Below are 17,395 nucleotides of genomic sequence, written 5' to 3'. Positions count from 1 at the left end.
GTCTGAACCTGAATTTAAACAGATGAGCATTTGTACCCAAATGAAAAACACACATATGGTAGGGTGACCAATTGCAGCTTGATTTCAAGATGTCAGACCTCAAATGAACCTCACACTGCCTAGAATTTTCATCCTGGTAAGTATGGTTTCTCCTTGTCGGGACAATTCTTTCATACTTACTCCCTCGGGTGTCTTACCACCATGTCCACTTATCTGATAACCTTGCCTGAACAAATAGAAGCAGGGGGGACTTTCTCATATACACATTATCAAATCCAGAACATACCATTGTTTGGATCCATTTTTTTTTCCATATTTTCATTGCTTCTACCAAGAGTCAGTCTCCTGTGCTCTCTGTGCCAGAGACTGTAACTTCCTCAATGATTCACTTCTGTGGTTTCCCCTACCTCTGACAGCACAGCTTCTTCCTTTTAACCAAATTATTCCAATTGCATATGAACACACTGTGGATTCTCACATTTTACATTGCCCTCCCATGATCCACATTCTACTTCTTCATTATTCTATTTCTCTCTTCTTCTTCGTAGTAAAAAAGCTTAAAGGAGTGGTCTGTATTCATTGCATCAGGTTTCCTGTCTTCCATTGTTTCTTTAATCTACTCCAATCTTGCTTTTACCATCATTACTTCTCCAAAACCATTCCTGTGCATGATAATCCTGTTTGCCAAAACGGGTGGACATTTCTTTGAATTCTTTTTCACCATTTACTATTGACCTCTTCTTGAAGCTGTTCTTTCAGTTTCTAGAATACCACTCTCTCTTAATATTCCTCTTGCCCCTTTAATCATCATTTTTTGTCTTTTTGTTTGCTGGTTCTTTCTTCTCAATCCTACATTTAGTTGTTAGACTTCTCTACCTGTTGGTTCTGGATGATCTTCTCTGTCTACACTTTCACGTACAGTGACCTCATTCACTCCATGGCTTTAAATGCCAGATGGACAAAGATGGCCCTGAAATTTATAACTACAATACTATATTCTTTCCTGTGTTCCAGATTTATATATCCAGTTGACTCTTTACTATCTCTAATTGGATATATTATAGGTATGTCAAATTCACATTGTCAAAACAGTGTTTTAAAATTTCTCTTTTTTCTTCTTCCAGGTTCCTCTTCAACACTTTCTCATCTTAGTAATTGACACCCTCACCCACTCAACTACTCAACCCAGGAACCCAGAAGTCAACCTTGATTTGTTACTTACTTTCATTCCCTGCCTATAATTCTTCAGCATGACTTTTCATTCTGTTTCTGAAATATATCTTATTTCCCTTGTCAAAAGGGAACAATACCAGACATTTATTAAAGTTGGCAAGACAGATTTTATTCAGACTACTTCAATGGGGGAGAGAGACACAGTATACCCTGAGCTCAACTCCAGCTAAGACAAAGGTGACAGAGGGTTTTAAAGGGAAAACAGAGAAAACACAAAGGAGCTCTGGGGAAGTGAAAAGGAGGAAATAAAAAAAAAAGAGATTAGGGGAGCTGTGGAGCAATAGAAAATTACAGAGGGCAGTAAGTGAAGAATTACTGAAAATGATTTGGGACTGTAGGTTGGAACAATGTATATTTCGTGGTTTGGTGGCATTGTGTGTCACCTTAAGGGACGTGGTATAGTGCAGGTGGCAGCCAGGCTAAAGTTTGGTCATGTCTCTTAGCACAATCTTTGGGCAGATCCTTTGTGCTGTGTGGAAGTTCATACGCTCTTCACTGTTACCACCTTGTCTGTCATCTATCATCTGGTCTTTTGAAAGGGTCTCTTCAGTGGTCTCCTTGCACCTGTTTTTGCCCAGTATAAACAAAATTGTGTGTTAACTATGGAAATGCAAGTCAAAACCACAATGATGTACCACTTCACACCCACTAGAATGGCTATAATAACAAATAAAAATAAAGACATAACAAGTGTTGGTGAGGATGTGGAGAAATTGGAACCTTTATACATTGCTGCTGGGAGTTAAAATGATACAGCTACTTGGAAAACAGCTCGGCAGTTTCTTAAACATAGAGTTACCATATGACCCAGCAATTTCCTTCCTGGATAACTACCCAAGAGAAAGAAAACATATGTTCACACACATACACACACACACACACACACACACACACACACACACACACAGAGTACCCAAATGTTATTGTCTATTCATTATGGATCACAGAAGGGCTGTCTTTATTGCAGTCACTCAGGGATCTAGGATGATGAAGCCGCCACCAATTTCAACAATTGTTGATTGTTATTCTACAGGGAAAGCATCCTCTGGCAGATCTTGTATTAGCAGTTGATACTCTTTACTTCTACTCACAATTTAGAGGCTAGAACTAGTTATGTGTCCCCATCTAATTCAAGAACAAGGAAGTACAATCCTACATTGTGCTTGTGAGGTAGGAAACCAGAAATGGTCAGTGAACAGGTGAATGACTATTCAAGACCCACTCCAGGGCCTGAGACCTTGCTGTTCTCTCATCTTGGTATGATGTTGCTTCACCTCTGCACAGAGCTGGCTCCTTTTCATCCTTTGGTTCTAGAATTTCCCTTAGAGAACGTCTGTGGTTAAGTCAGTTCCAAGCAGTGCCTTAATTTTGTCCCCATTTCTTTTGAGTTCTTTATCCCATCCTCCAATGTGTTGTTATAACCCTGCTTACATCACAATCTAAAATTATTTTGTATATTTCTTTGCTAATTTTTTATTGACTATTCTCCCTAGAATGTAAACTTTTTGAGGTTATAGTGTGTATTCTTCTCTTATTCAATTCCGGAATCTCCAACATTTAGAACAATGCCTAGCAAGCTCATAATAGAATCAATAAATATTCATTAAATAAATGAATGAATATGCTTTTTTACCTTTCTAGCATTTTTCATGCTGTTCCTTCTTCCTTTCTCAGACACAATACTATGTATTATCTAATGTTCTAAGCTTAATGTCATCCTCTCCATAAACCCTTCCCCTAGTCACGGGGTAATTTTGAAGTGAACCATGCTCTCATAAAATTTTACCTATTCCTTTTTGGGTACCAGATAGTCTGCCTTGCATCTTTGTAGTTGTATGCATGACTCTCCACCATTTCCTATTCCACATCTTGGATTAGATTTATACAGCTTTAATACAAAGTATTCTACCTTATGAATGTTTTATGTCCCAGTACCAAGCCTATTCAACAAATATCTACCAACCAATTGTTCTAGGAAATATTCTAAATGCTGGAGATACAGTAGTGAACAGCTCTGGGGAGGCTTATTTGCTATGGAGGCACACAGAACAACAAACAAATAAATATATAACTAGAAGTGATAAGCACTTTGAATAAAATTAAAGTAGGATAAACAGGACAGACAGTGAAGGAGGAGTGGGTAATTTAAAAACGTTGGTCAGAGAAAGTTTTTCTGAGATGTGATACTTGAATAGAGCTCTGCATGAAATGAAGATGCAAGCCATCCATGCACCTGGGAGAAATATGTTACAGATAAGCCCAACAGCAAGTGCAAAGGCCATGATAAATAAGCCAGAAGAAGCCTAGTATAACTCATATGCATTGGAATGGGGGAGAAGGCAGAGAGTTGTTGAGACCACATTTTACTTTGTAGGCCATGCAGTGGGTCTGGGTTTTGTTTTAAATATGTTGGCATTCCATTAGTAGATTTTGAACAGATTAAGGTGGTTTAAAGCATCAAATCAACCATGAGGGTCTCTTCCATAGTCGGGAGTGGGGGCAGCAAGAGTAGAATAAAAAATAAAAATAAATAAAAATAAATAAAAATAAATTTAAAAAACAGATAAGAAGCTATTTGATAGACCAGATGGGAAAGGAAGGTAGCTTGGATTAGAGTAGTAGTGCAGAAATGTTTGAGAAGTGGTCAGAAGGTGAGAATGATATTCAGGGAGTCAAGGAAGAAAGTGTTTCAATAGCAAAGAGAATTAAAAAACATCAATGCTGCTGAGAAGTTGAACAAGAAGAGGATAAATAATTGATACCTGGAGGTGGTGAACTTGATGAGTGTGACTTTCCTGGAGCAATGGAAAGGAAAGCCTGAGTGAAGTGATTCCAAGAAAAGGTGGAATATGAGGACGTGGAGACAGAGAATATAGATTGATGCAATTTTGCTAGTAAAAAAGCAGCATATAAATGAGAGGGGATTATAAGGATTATAATGTGAAATGCATAATTACTTAAAGAATTAACATGTTATTTTTAAAACAACACACAAAAGATAGGAAGAAATTTACTTATTTAGTCTTCTCTCTCCATTCCATTAACTTCTCCCTATCCCCAGGGCAGAGAAAGACCTTCTGTATGTATGAGGGACAAGACGGACTCCGGGGAGATTAGTCAGGGCACTTTGCTTAAAGGCTCTAGAAGGAAGCACAGGAAAAGTGGTAGAAACGCACTGGGGCAAAGTCTCTCTTGTCCATTTTAGGATCTCTCTCTCTCTGTCTTGCCTATCCTTTCTTGGCTATGACACTGTTTTCTCCCATTTTGGGTTTCTGCCCAGTGCTTCTGAATTTTACTTTCCCGAAAGCCAGTTGTCCTGGCAAGAATGCCTTGTTGCAGATGGAAAAGGCAGGGGTAATCAAAATAATGAAAATGAAAGCTAAAACAAAGTCTAATTATTTTATGTAAAAAACATGAATTGATTCTGTTTTTTACCTCCAATATTTTTCCTCATCAAAGAAATAAGACTTTAAAAAATGGAATCAGGTTATGGACCTAGAAGAAAAATGACAGAAAAACAAAAAGCAAACAAAAAATCACTTGACTGTTTTAGTGTATACCAGGGGTCAGCAAACTACAACCCACAGGCTAATCTGGCCTGCCATCTGTTTTTGTAAATAAAGCTTTATTGGAACACAGTCATGCTTATTTATTTTCATATTGTTGATGCCTGCTTTTGTGCTATAATGTCAGCATTGAGTAGTTGTGACAGAAAGTATATGGCTGTAAAAGCCTAAAATATTTACTATCTGGCCCTCTAGAGAAAATATTTGATGACCTCCTCATTTACACTAACATTTCTCAAAATGTGCCCTCAGTGACATTACCTCAGTGGGGTACCATGAGCACACAAGATTGGAAAATTTCAAATTAAATGAGGGTAAGCAAATTTATTAAATGTAGGACTCATGGAGGCTTACATGTGCCACTATGAATTATGAGTCTCTGAAAGGAAGACAGTGTTCTTTGTAGGTTTAAAGATAAGATCTTACGGGAATTAGGAAGGGAATTTAGTTCTGAATTCTAAAAATGCCTAGATCCTGGCCTGGAAGACACCTCTTCTTTTCACAGAATTCTGGTTAAGTAAAATCTATAAGGAAAAATGGAGTGAGAACAAACATACCATTTTATTAATAGTTCTTCAAGTAGCCAATGCCCCAATATAGGGCTCCCATGTAAATGATCATGTTGAAACACACAATATGTAACTTAAGGCATACAAGTGGCTTCCTATCTTCCCCTAGTTTAAATCTTTAAATATTACCATCTCATGCCAGGCTCATGGATAAAGGAAGCTGAGTAAATGAATGGAGCGCAATATGGCAGATCTTAGGTCTTCACTGGCTTTGGTCTAACTTATGTGTCTGGAGGAGGGAGAAAGAAGAGATGACAATCAGTCACACCTGCACAGAAACAGCAGTGTAAATGGAAGCGTGGGACAGCACTGCAGCTTTGTTTATGCCTTTAAGACACAGTGATTGCATACAATCATAATAACAGTCCAGTCACTATCCCAAAACTCTGAGTAATATAATATACAATTCTTCCTTCTTTACTGCTGTCAGACAATTAAAAGGCATTAGCAAAAGTGCCCCGGCACGGTAACAGGATGCTGTAGTATGTTCTTTCCCTACAGTTTGCTGGCGTTCCCCAACTTATCTGACTTCAATATCCTTTGCTTTTCACAGAACTCATAGTGAGACCAATCTTCTGGAAAGAACCCACTTGATCTTTAGTGGGCATAAGAATTTACTGGAGATTTTTGATTAATAATAATTCCCATAACTGTAGTCCAGCTGAAAGATTGCATTTCAGCAGGTTCAGGAGCCTGCATTTTTTTTTAAACTCCCACTTGGTTCAAAAACAGGTAGTCCACTGGTCATAATTTGAGAAACAATAGTCTCAATATTAGCTGGAGAAGCAAAAGGAGTCCTTAAGCTAATGTGTACTTCTGCCCTACTAAGCAGAGAAGGCTGGAGTAAAACTCCAGGCTGGTAACTATGCTTGAGTTAAATCATGCTACCTATCATATTTGGAAACCTCTAACACAGATAAGGAGTTGGCCTAGACTTTTAGTTTGAAATTTTGGCAAACTGAACTCTCTGAGACAGGACTCATAAACCAGATCTAGAAAACCTGGAGAGTCTGAAAGATTGTAGCGGCACTTTTGTGTCAGAATTGGTTGAATCATTTACATAAGGAAACAATAGTTGGAGGACTTTTTAGAGTTACACTCAAGAAAGATTAAAATTCAGTTTTCTGTGTTATTTAAATATGCTGTCTGGAAATTTATGGTATCTCTCTTTTTGTAAGTCACTAATAACGTTAAGAATGGTAGAGATGACATGAAAGATCTTGCATGATTTGCAGGCAGTTTTCAAGAGAAATAAAGACTTACGAGAACAACTCAAATTAAGCTGTCTGAAAAGAGAATGAACTGCCTTGGTAGCCAGCAAACTTACATAATGAAAAAATGTACAAGCATAAGATAGATTGTAGAGGGAATTCAAATATTTCACCAGTTCTAATGTTCTATATTTTGAAGTCCTAAATTTTAAAATTCTTACCAGCTCTGAGATTCTGAGTCTGTTGTATAATCATTTCATACCTTCTTTTTGGATGACAATGCCAATTTTATATTTTATTTCAGTAAATATAACTTACATGTCCACTTGGGGGTAGTAAAGTATTTTTTCGGTATCTCTAGGGATTCGTCAGCATTTCCTCTGCACATCCATTAGATGCAAGTAAAAATAGTACCAACTAGATGTTGTACTATTTCTTTCAGTTTATAAATGACAGTTTCTTCTGGTGCATATGTAAACACAGTAGAAAGTATGGGTAACCATGTTTCATTTTATTTTTCTATTTTTTCTTTTTCTGTAATGCCCAGAGAGTTAAAAACATACAAATTAAAGTGATTTTATCAGCAACAAATATGCCCAGAGTAGGTCCAGGCTGAATGACATTAAAGTTAATTCTACAATGGTCCCATTACATTTAATTTAATTTAATTCGAAATAAAACAGTCCCAAGGTGGCTTGAAAGTTTCTGTGTTATAAAGATATGCCAATAGTTGAGTCCTTCTCCTCCTCCTAAATAATTTCAAGATTATTAAATTTTTACTGTAACAACAGTAACTTAAATTACACCAATACCCAGTGGCTTAAGACAACACTTTTTTTAAAAAAAAATTATTATTTCACGTGGATGAGAAATCCAAATGTAGGTTAGCTGGGTGTCCCTGGCTCCAAGTCTTTCACGAGACTACAATGAAGGTGTCCACTGGGGCTGCAGATACTTCATGGCTTAACCAAGGTGGGGTCTACCTCCAAGCTCACTGGCAGCTGGTTTCTTCAGAGAGAACTATCCAAGAGAAGGAGAGAGAGAGAGGGAGGTATGCCCAGGAGAGAAATCAGTCTTTTTGTAACCTATTCTTGAAAGTGACATCCTGGCCGGGCAGCAGCGGCTCACGCCTGTAACCCCAGCACTTTGGGAGGCCGAGGTGGGTGGATCACTTGAGGTCAGGAGTTCCAGACCAGCCTGGCCAACATGATGAAAGCCCATCTCTACTAAAAATATAAAAATTAGCCGGGTGTGGAGGCATGCACCTATAATCCCAGCTACTTAGAAGGCTGAGGCAGGAGAATCATGTGAACCTGTGAGGTGGAAGTTGCAGTGAGCTGAGATGGCACCACTGCACTGCAGCCTGGGCAACAAGTGAGCCTCGATCTAAAAATAAAATAAAAAGAACATCCCATCCTTTCTGCTATATTCTATTCGTTAGTAAAAAGTCAATAAGTCCAGCCCACACTCAAGGAGAGAAATTACACAAGGACATGAATACCAAAAGGTGGAGATCATTGCAGGGGTCCATGTTGTAGGCTGCCTAACATAGATAAATTTTACAACTAAATAGTTTTAAATTATTTCTCATTTGAAAAGTTACTAAGGTAATATTCCTCAGTTAATCAGATTTCTATTTTATGGGCAGGGAAACAAGAATGTGTCTTGCACTGGTAGTCAGTAGACGTGGATATCAGTTCTTCCTCTGTGTTGAACAGCTGCAACACCTCAGGCACGTTATACAAGTACTGAATCTTGATTCCTCTGTCAATGAAGAAAGGCAGTTTGAGTATACTCTTTAAGATCCTTTCTAGCTTGGAAATTCTTTTTAAACAAAAAATCAAATTCTCTTCTAAGAACATCTAACTGTCTTTCCTCTAGACCAGAGTTTCTCAACCTCAGCACTATTGAAATTTTGGGTCAGATGATTTTGGGGGCCATCCTGGACATTGTAGGATGTTGCACTGAAACCCTGGTCTCTACCTACCAGACATCAAAAGACAATCAAAAATGTCTTCAGACACTAGAGATTGAATCTAACATGCAAATATAATATTCTTTTTCTATAATATCTTGATTTTTTTCCATCAAGAAAAAATCTATAAATCAATACACAGGTGTTAATAATGTAAATGTATTTTAAAATTTAAAATATAAGTGATCTTTTGAGGCAGAAAGTCATGACCTGGAGATGAGATAGTGTTTCTAGTGACTGTGTTAGGAATTGGGGGTGGAGAAGTCACACTATTCATACTAAGCATGAATCATGCACACTCACAGAAAATGAAATGACTAGGGAAAAATCTCTAGGAGCCACAGAAGCAATTGTGTGAAAGTATGTGTGAGTTACTGTGATGGATCATTTTATTTAAATTTTATTTTATGTTAAGTTCTGGGATATATGTGCAGGACATGCAGGTTTGTTACATAGGTAAACGTGTGCCATGGGGATCTGCTGCACCTATCAACCCATCACCTAGGTATTAAGCCTCACATGCATTAGCTATTTGTCCTGATGCTGTCCCTCCCCCATGCCCCCAACAGGCCCCAGTGTGTGTTGTTCCCCTCCCTGTGTCCATGTGTTCTCATTGTTCAGCTCCCACTTTTGAGTGAGAACATGCAGTGTTTGGTTTTCTGTTCCTGTGTTAGTTTGCTGAGGATGATGGCTTCCAGCTTCATCTACATCCCTGCAAGGGGCATGATCTCATTTCTTTTTATGGCTGCATAGTATTCCATGGTGTATATGTACCACATTTTCTTTATCTAGTCTATTGTTGATGGGCATTTGGGTTGATTCCATGTGTTTGATTGTGTGAATAGTGCTGCAATAAACATATGTGTGCATGTATCTTTATAATACAATGATTTATATTCCTTTAGGTATATACCCAGTAATGGGATTGCTGGGTCAAATGATTTTTCTGGGCCGGGTGCGGTGGCTCACGCCTGTAATCCCAGCACTTTAGGAGGCCGAGGCGGGCAGATCATGAGGTCAGGAGATCGAGACCATCCTGGCTAACATGGTAAAACCCTGTCTCTACTAAAAATACAAAAAATTAGCCAGGCATGTGGTGGGTGCCTGTAATCCCAGCTGCTCAGGAGGCTGAGGCAGGAGAACGGCATAAACCCAGGAGGCAGAGCTTGCAGTGAGCTGAGATTGCGCCATTGCACTCCAGTCTGGGTGACAGAGCAAGACTCCGTCTCACAAAAAAAAAAACAAAAAAAAAAAAAAAAAAAAGATATTTCTGGTTCTAGATCCTTGAGGAATTGCCACACTGTCTTCCACAATGGTTGATCTAATTCACATTCCCACCAACATTGTAAAAGTGTTCCTTTTTCTCCACAGCCTTGCCAGCACCTGTTGTTTCTTGACTTTCTAATAATTGCCATTCTGACTGGCATGAGATAGTATTTCATTGTGGTTTTGATTTGCAATGATCAGTGACGTTGAGCTTTTTTTGCATGTCTGTTGGCTGCATGAATGTCTTCTTTTGAGAAGTGTCTGTTCATGTCCTTTACCCATTTTTAGATGGAATTGTTTTTTTCTTGTAAATTTGTTTAAGTTCCTTGTAAATTCTGGATATTAGACCTTTGTCAGATAGGTAAATTGAAAAAAATGTCCCCCATTTTGTAGGTTGCCTGTTCACTCTGTTGTTGTGGGAAGTCAGGGACCCTGAACAGAGGGACCAGCTGGAGCCGCAGCAGAGGAACAAAAATTGTGAAGATTTCATGGACATTTATCAGTTCCCCAAATTAATACTTTATAATTTCTTATGCCTGTCTTTACTGCAGTCTCTGAACATAAATTGTGATGATTTCATGGACATTTATCAGTTCCCAAATAATAATCTTATAATTTCTTATGCCTGTCTTTACTTTAATCTCTTAATCCTGTTATCGTCATAAGCTGAGGATGTACGTCACCTCAGGACCACTGTTGTACAAACTGATTGTAAAACATGTGTGTTTGAACAATATGAAATCAGTGCACCTTGAAAAAGAACAGAACAACAGCGATTTTCAGGGAACAAGGGAAGACAGCCATAAGGTCTGACTGCCTGTGGGGTCGGGCAGAATAGAGCCATATTTTTCTTCTTGCAGAGAGCCTATAAATGGATGTGCAAGTAGGAGAGATGCCTTTAAATTCTTCTCCTAGCAAGGAATATTAAATATTCTGACCCTAAGAAAAGAATTACATTCCTGGATGGAGGTCTATAAATGGCTGCTCTGGGAGTGTCTGTCTCATGCAGTTGAGATAAGGACTGAACTACACCCTGGTCTCCTGCAGTACCCTCAGGATTATTAGGGTGTGGAAAAAATCCCACCCTGGTGAATTTGAGGTCAGACCAGTTCTCTGCTCTTGAACCCTGTTTTCTGTTCTTTAAGATGTTTATCAAGACAATACGTGCACAGTTGAACATAGACCCTCATCAGTAATTCTAATTTTGCCTTTTACCTTGTGATCTTCGCTTTGCCCTTTGCCTTGTGATCTTTATTGGCCTCAGAAGCATGTGATCTTTGTGACCTACTCGCTGTTTGTACACCCCCTCCACTTTTGAAATTTCTAATAAAAACTTACTGGTTTTGCTGCTCTGGGGACATCATGGACCTACCAATATGTGATGTCACTGGAGGCCCAGCTGTAAAATTCCTCTCTTTGTACTCTTTCTCTTTATTTCTCAGACCAGCTGACACGTTAGGGAAAATAGAAAGAACCTATGTTGAAATATTGGGGGTAGGTTCCCCCGATACTCTGTGAAGAATGTCAATAGTAGTTTAATGGGAATAGCATTGAAGCTATAAATTACTTTGGGCATTATAGCCATATTGATTCTTCCTATCCACAATGATGAAATGTTTTTCCATTTGTTTGTGTCCTCTCTTATTTCCTTGAGCAGTGGTTTGTAGTTCTCCTTGAAGAAGTCCTTCACATCCCTTGTTAACTGTATTCCTAGGTATTTTATTCTCTTTGTAGCAATTGTGAATGGGAGTTTATTCATGATGTGGCTCTCTGCTTCTCTATTGTTGGTGTATAGGAATGCTTGTTACTTTTGCACATTGATTTTGTATCCTGAGACTTTGCTTAAGTTGCTTATCAGCTCAAGGACCTTTTGAGCTGAGATGATGGGGTTTTCTAGATATAGGATTATGTCATCTTCAAACAGAGAAAATTTGACTTCCTCTCTTCCTGTTTGAATACTTTTTCTTTTTTTCTTGCCTGATTGCCCTGGCCAGAACTTCCAATACCATGTTGAATAGGAGTGGTGAGAGAGGGCATCCTTGTCTTGTGCCAGTTTTCAAAGGTAATGCTTCCAGCTTTTGCCCATTCAGTATGATATTGGCTGTGGGTTTGTCCTAAATAGCTTTTACTATTTTGAGATATGTTTTTGTTCTGTGATGGTTAATTTTATGTGTCAACTTAACTGGGCCACAAGACACCTAGACATTTTGGTCAAACATTAGTGTTGGTGTGCCTGTAAGGGTGTTTCTGGATGAGATTAACATTTAAATTCATCTGAATATTAGATTGAGTAAAAAAGATTGCCCTTCCTAATGTGAGTGGGCCTCATCTAACCAACTGAAGATCTGAATAGAACAAAAATGCTGAGTAAGAGGGAAATTCTCCTGCTTGACTGCTTGGGATGGAACTTTGTTCTTCTGTCCTTGAACTGAAGCTTATACCATTGCCTTTCTTGGGTCTTTAGTCCTTAGACTCAGACGGGAATTACACCATCATCTCTCCTGGGTCTCCAGATCTCCAACTACAGATGCTGGGACTTCTCAGTTTCTATAATCATCTGAGCCAATCTTTCCTTCCTTCTTTTCTTCCTTTTCTTCCTTCTTCCCTTCCCTCCCTCCTTCTTCCTTTCCCTTCTTTTCCTTTCCTTTTTCTCTCTCTTTCTTTCTCTCTCTCTTTCTCTTTCTCTCTTCTTTCTTTCTTTCTTTCTTTCTTTCTTTCTTTTTTTTCTTTCTTTCTTTTTCTTTCTTTCTTTCTTTTTTCTTTCTTTTTCTCCTTCCTTCCTTCCTTCTTTTCCTTCCTTTCTTTTTTTCTTTCTTTTTTATCTATTTATCTATCTATCACCATCATCCATCTATCTATCCATTCATTCATCCATCCTACTGGTTCTCATTCCCTGGAGAACACTAAGGAGAGTTATGATAAGAGACAATATGGTCATGGAAAACTTCTAGAAGGGATGAGATGAGAAGAAGGTGGACAGAAGAATTTTAGGTGAGTTGCAACTTTTCTAAGCATCATATTCCAGAACCTGGCACTTTATAACACTTGAAAAGTTTTTCCATCTAGCCTGGGTTTCTCCTGTTGCCATCCTCAGCTCATAGGCTCAACATTGACAAGGAATCCCTCCTTGACCAAACTTTAGTCAGGCTCCTTTGAGCCTTGTTTTTACTAGGCCTCTCTATGGCCTCCATCTTTGGCCAGCTGAGGCCAGTTTTAGCTAGACTCCTACTAAGCTGTTTTATAGACCTTGATATCCAGTCAAGCTTCTTTTCATGTGTTTTTTATCTAGTCAACTCTCTCAGCCTCCTAATACCTAATAAAGTTCCTCTTGGCAATTTTTATTGTCTCTTTCACCCTGACTATTGGCTATAAATCCCCACTTGTCTCAGTCATATTTGGAGTTGAGTTCAATTTCTCTCACCTGTGGCACTTGTCTCTCCCCGCATTGTAACTGTGTTGAATAAAGCCTTGCTTGCCATTACTAACAAGTTTCCAGTGCAATTACTTTTTCTTTTACACCATTAGGAAATGACACTCCAATAAGTAAAAATTATAGGGTGAAGTTTGAGACTGAATTCTAAGACATTCTTTCAATTTCAGTCAAAGCATGATTTTACATTTTTAAAAATCCGAGGGTGAGCCACCCAACAGTTACCTAGCGTACTTTAAAGCTATGTCCTTCTGCTGTCAAGAATTTGGTATGTGTGTAAGGAATACAAGCTATTTTTTAAAGCTAATCAAATTAGATAGATAAATCTATTAATGAAATTCTCTTAAATGAGATCCAAAGACCATTATTACACATTGAAGAAGTATGCTTTTTATGTTATAATTTATTTTCTAAATTATACAGGCTATAATCACTCCTCATTCATTAAAGGTAGTGAGGTATGGAAGGAGCCATGGGCCCACGTCAGGAGAAATCAATCCTGATATGAACCTATTGACTCATTGTTTCATCTCCGACAAGCCATATTTCCTTTTTGTGCTTTAGAAAGTTGGTATAGATTTGTAGCTAAGAGCTGGAGGTCTAGACTTGGAACTAATTGGCTGAATTAAATCTCATCTTCAACATTTATTAGCTATATAACTGTGGGTAAATCACTTAAGTCCTCTGTTTCAATGTATTTTTGTTCTGTGGGATGGGGATTATAATAGTATCCATCTCTTGGTAAGGTAAAAATGGATGATAAATGTAAAGCTCTTAGTAGAGTAGATAGAAAACTCTCAAGTGACATTATGGATACATAAAAGTACTGTCGAACTAGATAATCTTGAAGGCTCCTTCATTTTCTAAATGTCTATAAAATGCATAATGTACATAGGAGTTCAAAATAGGCTGCATGTCTCTCTTGAATCAGGGTCACAGTTAAGAAGAGATAGTGAAAGAATGACTATAAATGTCCTTTCAGTCAGTAATCTGAAAACCTTATAATGTGTTTATAGTGCATTTCCACACTATAAAAAAAAAAGTCTTCAGCTAAGTAGAGGAGAATGTGGAAAATTTGCATCTTTTTACAGTGAATCCTGTGGGATATTTAAAAACAGATGTATAGGAAAGATAAGTAGATCTGTTGCTATTTTCTGCACTAATATTAATGGACAGCACTCCACAGTAATACTTCCACTGTAGGTTAATTACAAAATGTTGATGAGGCTTTCATGTCATAATTAGCATGCTTCAGCCTATTTCATCTGGTACCTCTGGGTCAAAAATCTGGTACATTGACTATTTTTTTCAATGAGTTAACCACAACTTTAAGTGGCCTATAATTATAACAGTGTTATTGGCATGTATTCTAAAAACAAATCACATATATTACAACAAGATGGCAGAATGCCAGCATATTAATAGCTAGTGGTATGCTGATAAGCCAGCTAGCTGGGAGAGGAAAAAAGCCCTGATTTGTGGTGTTTGCCAATTTCTCCAGTATAAATATTTTCACTGTGACTGATTTCGAGCTATCAATCATTTGACAACAGGCCTGCAAAAGTCCTAAATATTTAACAGTAAGCTTTTATAAACCAGTCCAAGCCAGTACCAGCATACTCCTGAATCGCTGATACTTTTACATACTGAATTTTTAAGTTGGAATAATGGTACTTCTTTAGCTATCCCACAAATATGTTCATTCAATTAAAATTCATCCATTAAGAGAGTATCTTTATGCAAGACTTAAGTGCGCTTCACAATAGAGGTTATAATAATTTGAGTCACAGACTACTTTGAGGAAATAAGCAAAGCTATACACATTTTCTCTCCAAGGGGAAAAAAGTACTAAGAATTTTGAATACAATTTCAGGAGATTCTTGGATCTCCTTACATTCATTCATGGGTGTCAGATTTAAAATGCCTGCTATTTCTTTGAGCTAGAGAAACTAATGTGACAGGCAACATTCTGAATGTCATTGCTTCAGTTCACTAAGCTTATAGATTACTGGTGTGCTAAAAAGTCACTATCTCATTGCAAAAGAGTTAAGTTACCAATACAGTCATGTGTCACTTAGTGATGAGGATATGTTCTGAGAAATGCATCATTAGGCAATTTTGTTATTATGCAAACATCATACACAAAACTAGCTGGCATAGCCTACTACACACCTAGGCTATATGGCATAGCCTATGGCTCCTAGGATACAAATCTTTACAGCATTTTCTTGTACTGAATACTATAAACAACTGTAACACAATAGTAAGTATTTTTGTATCTCAACATAGAGAAGTTACAGTAAAAATATGATATTATAATCTTATGAGACCACCTTCACATATTAGTCTGTGGTCTATTAATGACTGAAACATTGTTATGCAGCACAGGATTGTATTTTATTAGTCATGTTAACTGTGTGGACTCTTCTATCATTATTCTAAAACTCAGAGACCACAAGGAATTCATAAAAACATGAGGTCAACCATTAGTAGCATTAAACAATTTAGTTTTGTTTTCTCCCTTTGTTCTACGAATTTTATATGAACCATTATATAAGCTAACTCTAGAACTTGTGATGTTTAAATTTTCATTTTGAAATACTTACTTCCTATATGTATATATGTATGTGTATAGATGTATGTATAAAGAAAAACTCAACCAACATTCTTTTATTCTTTTTTTCCTTTTTGAATCTTATTTCCTCCTGACTACATCAAATCCCTTTTTCATATGGTCCCAAAGTACTTGTATTTATATTTTGTGGCACACTTCACAATCAGATTTAAGCAATTAATGTTGTCATGGTTTTCAGAAATAATCATGTCTTCTTCGCGACGTCAACTTTCAAGGGCAAGAAGTTTATAACCTGGCATGATGCACATCTCCTAATGGTCACCAAGTAAAGATTTGTTTAAAGGAAGGAGGAAAGAAAAAAGGACCAAAGTTTTAGTCAACCAGTCAAATTGCTAGCTTTAGTTTTAGTGTGTTTCTCTTTCTATTCACTGACAGCAGCAGCATATTTAGTCCTGGTAATTGGGTGTTGATGTTAAGTTGATGTTTAAGGGCTAATAGATTATCATTGAACAATATCTCTACTTTAAAAGGCAAGTAGAAAGTTTATTTCTCCTCCATTTCTGAGGTTTTGTTTTGCAGAGCCTTTTCAACTTAATCCTCAAATGGCCACAGAATTTTGCCCACTAATGTAAACTATCATGAGAGAATTCTGATTTATTAAAACTGGGTTGTAATTAGCAGAGTTTCTTTGTTTGTTTTAATGTTGAGTATCTGAATATGACTATTAAATTAACAGATGGTGATGTCAGAGACCAATACCCCCATTTATCGTTGGAATCATTCATTCAACTTATGAATAATTCAGAGGCTAAATGCTGGAACTTTTGTGTTTTAGCATCAGTAACTCCTGAGATTGGGAAGGGCCTTCTTGTACCATAGGGACAACAGGCATGTCATTATAATCACAACTGATTGGGTGGCCAACTGAAAGTCAGGTATCTCTGTCACAAACATAATCTTAGTCTTTTATCTCTTAATATGGTTCCATTTGGAACTGTTGCTTAACTCAATACATTGAAATATGAAGCCAACTCACTTTATCACGTATTTATTGAACATCTACCATTGTGATAGATATATTGCCAGGGTTCCAACAACAGAAAAAATGAACACCAGATACATTGTGTCTTTGACAAATTTACATTCTGGCAAAGCAAGAACATAAATCACTGAAATAAAAAGCAGAGTGAAGGAAAAGCTTAAGAGACATAAACTGACAGAGAAGTCAGATACAATATCTATTTGAATAAAATCAAGCAAGGCTTCATGGAGGAAGCACTACACTGAGATGAACACTGAAGGATGGGTAGGATAGAAACAGATGGAGATTGGAGATGAAGAGGGCATTCTATGCATGAAGATCTGCAGCTGGGAAAAACTGTGGGATGCATTTGCATAAGAACAGCAAGTAATTCCATTTGAATAGAGTATACATTACTTGTGATGGTATAATGGAAAATTAGTCTAGGAAGTAGTTTTGTCCATCTTATATGTGTGAAGAGTATTGTGTAGGTAATAAAAGACTGAGTAAGTAAAAGTGGGTTTGAGACCAGTTGTTGCCATTTGACTT

Source organism: Macaca thibetana, chromosome 6 (assembly GCF_024542745.1).
Source record: "Macaca thibetana thibetana isolate TM-01 chromosome 6, ASM2454274v1, whole genome shotgun sequence".
Classification (NCBI taxonomy): Eukaryota; Metazoa; Chordata; class Mammalia; order Primates; family Cercopithecidae; genus Macaca; species Macaca thibetana.
This window is presented reverse-complemented; position numbering follows the sequence as displayed.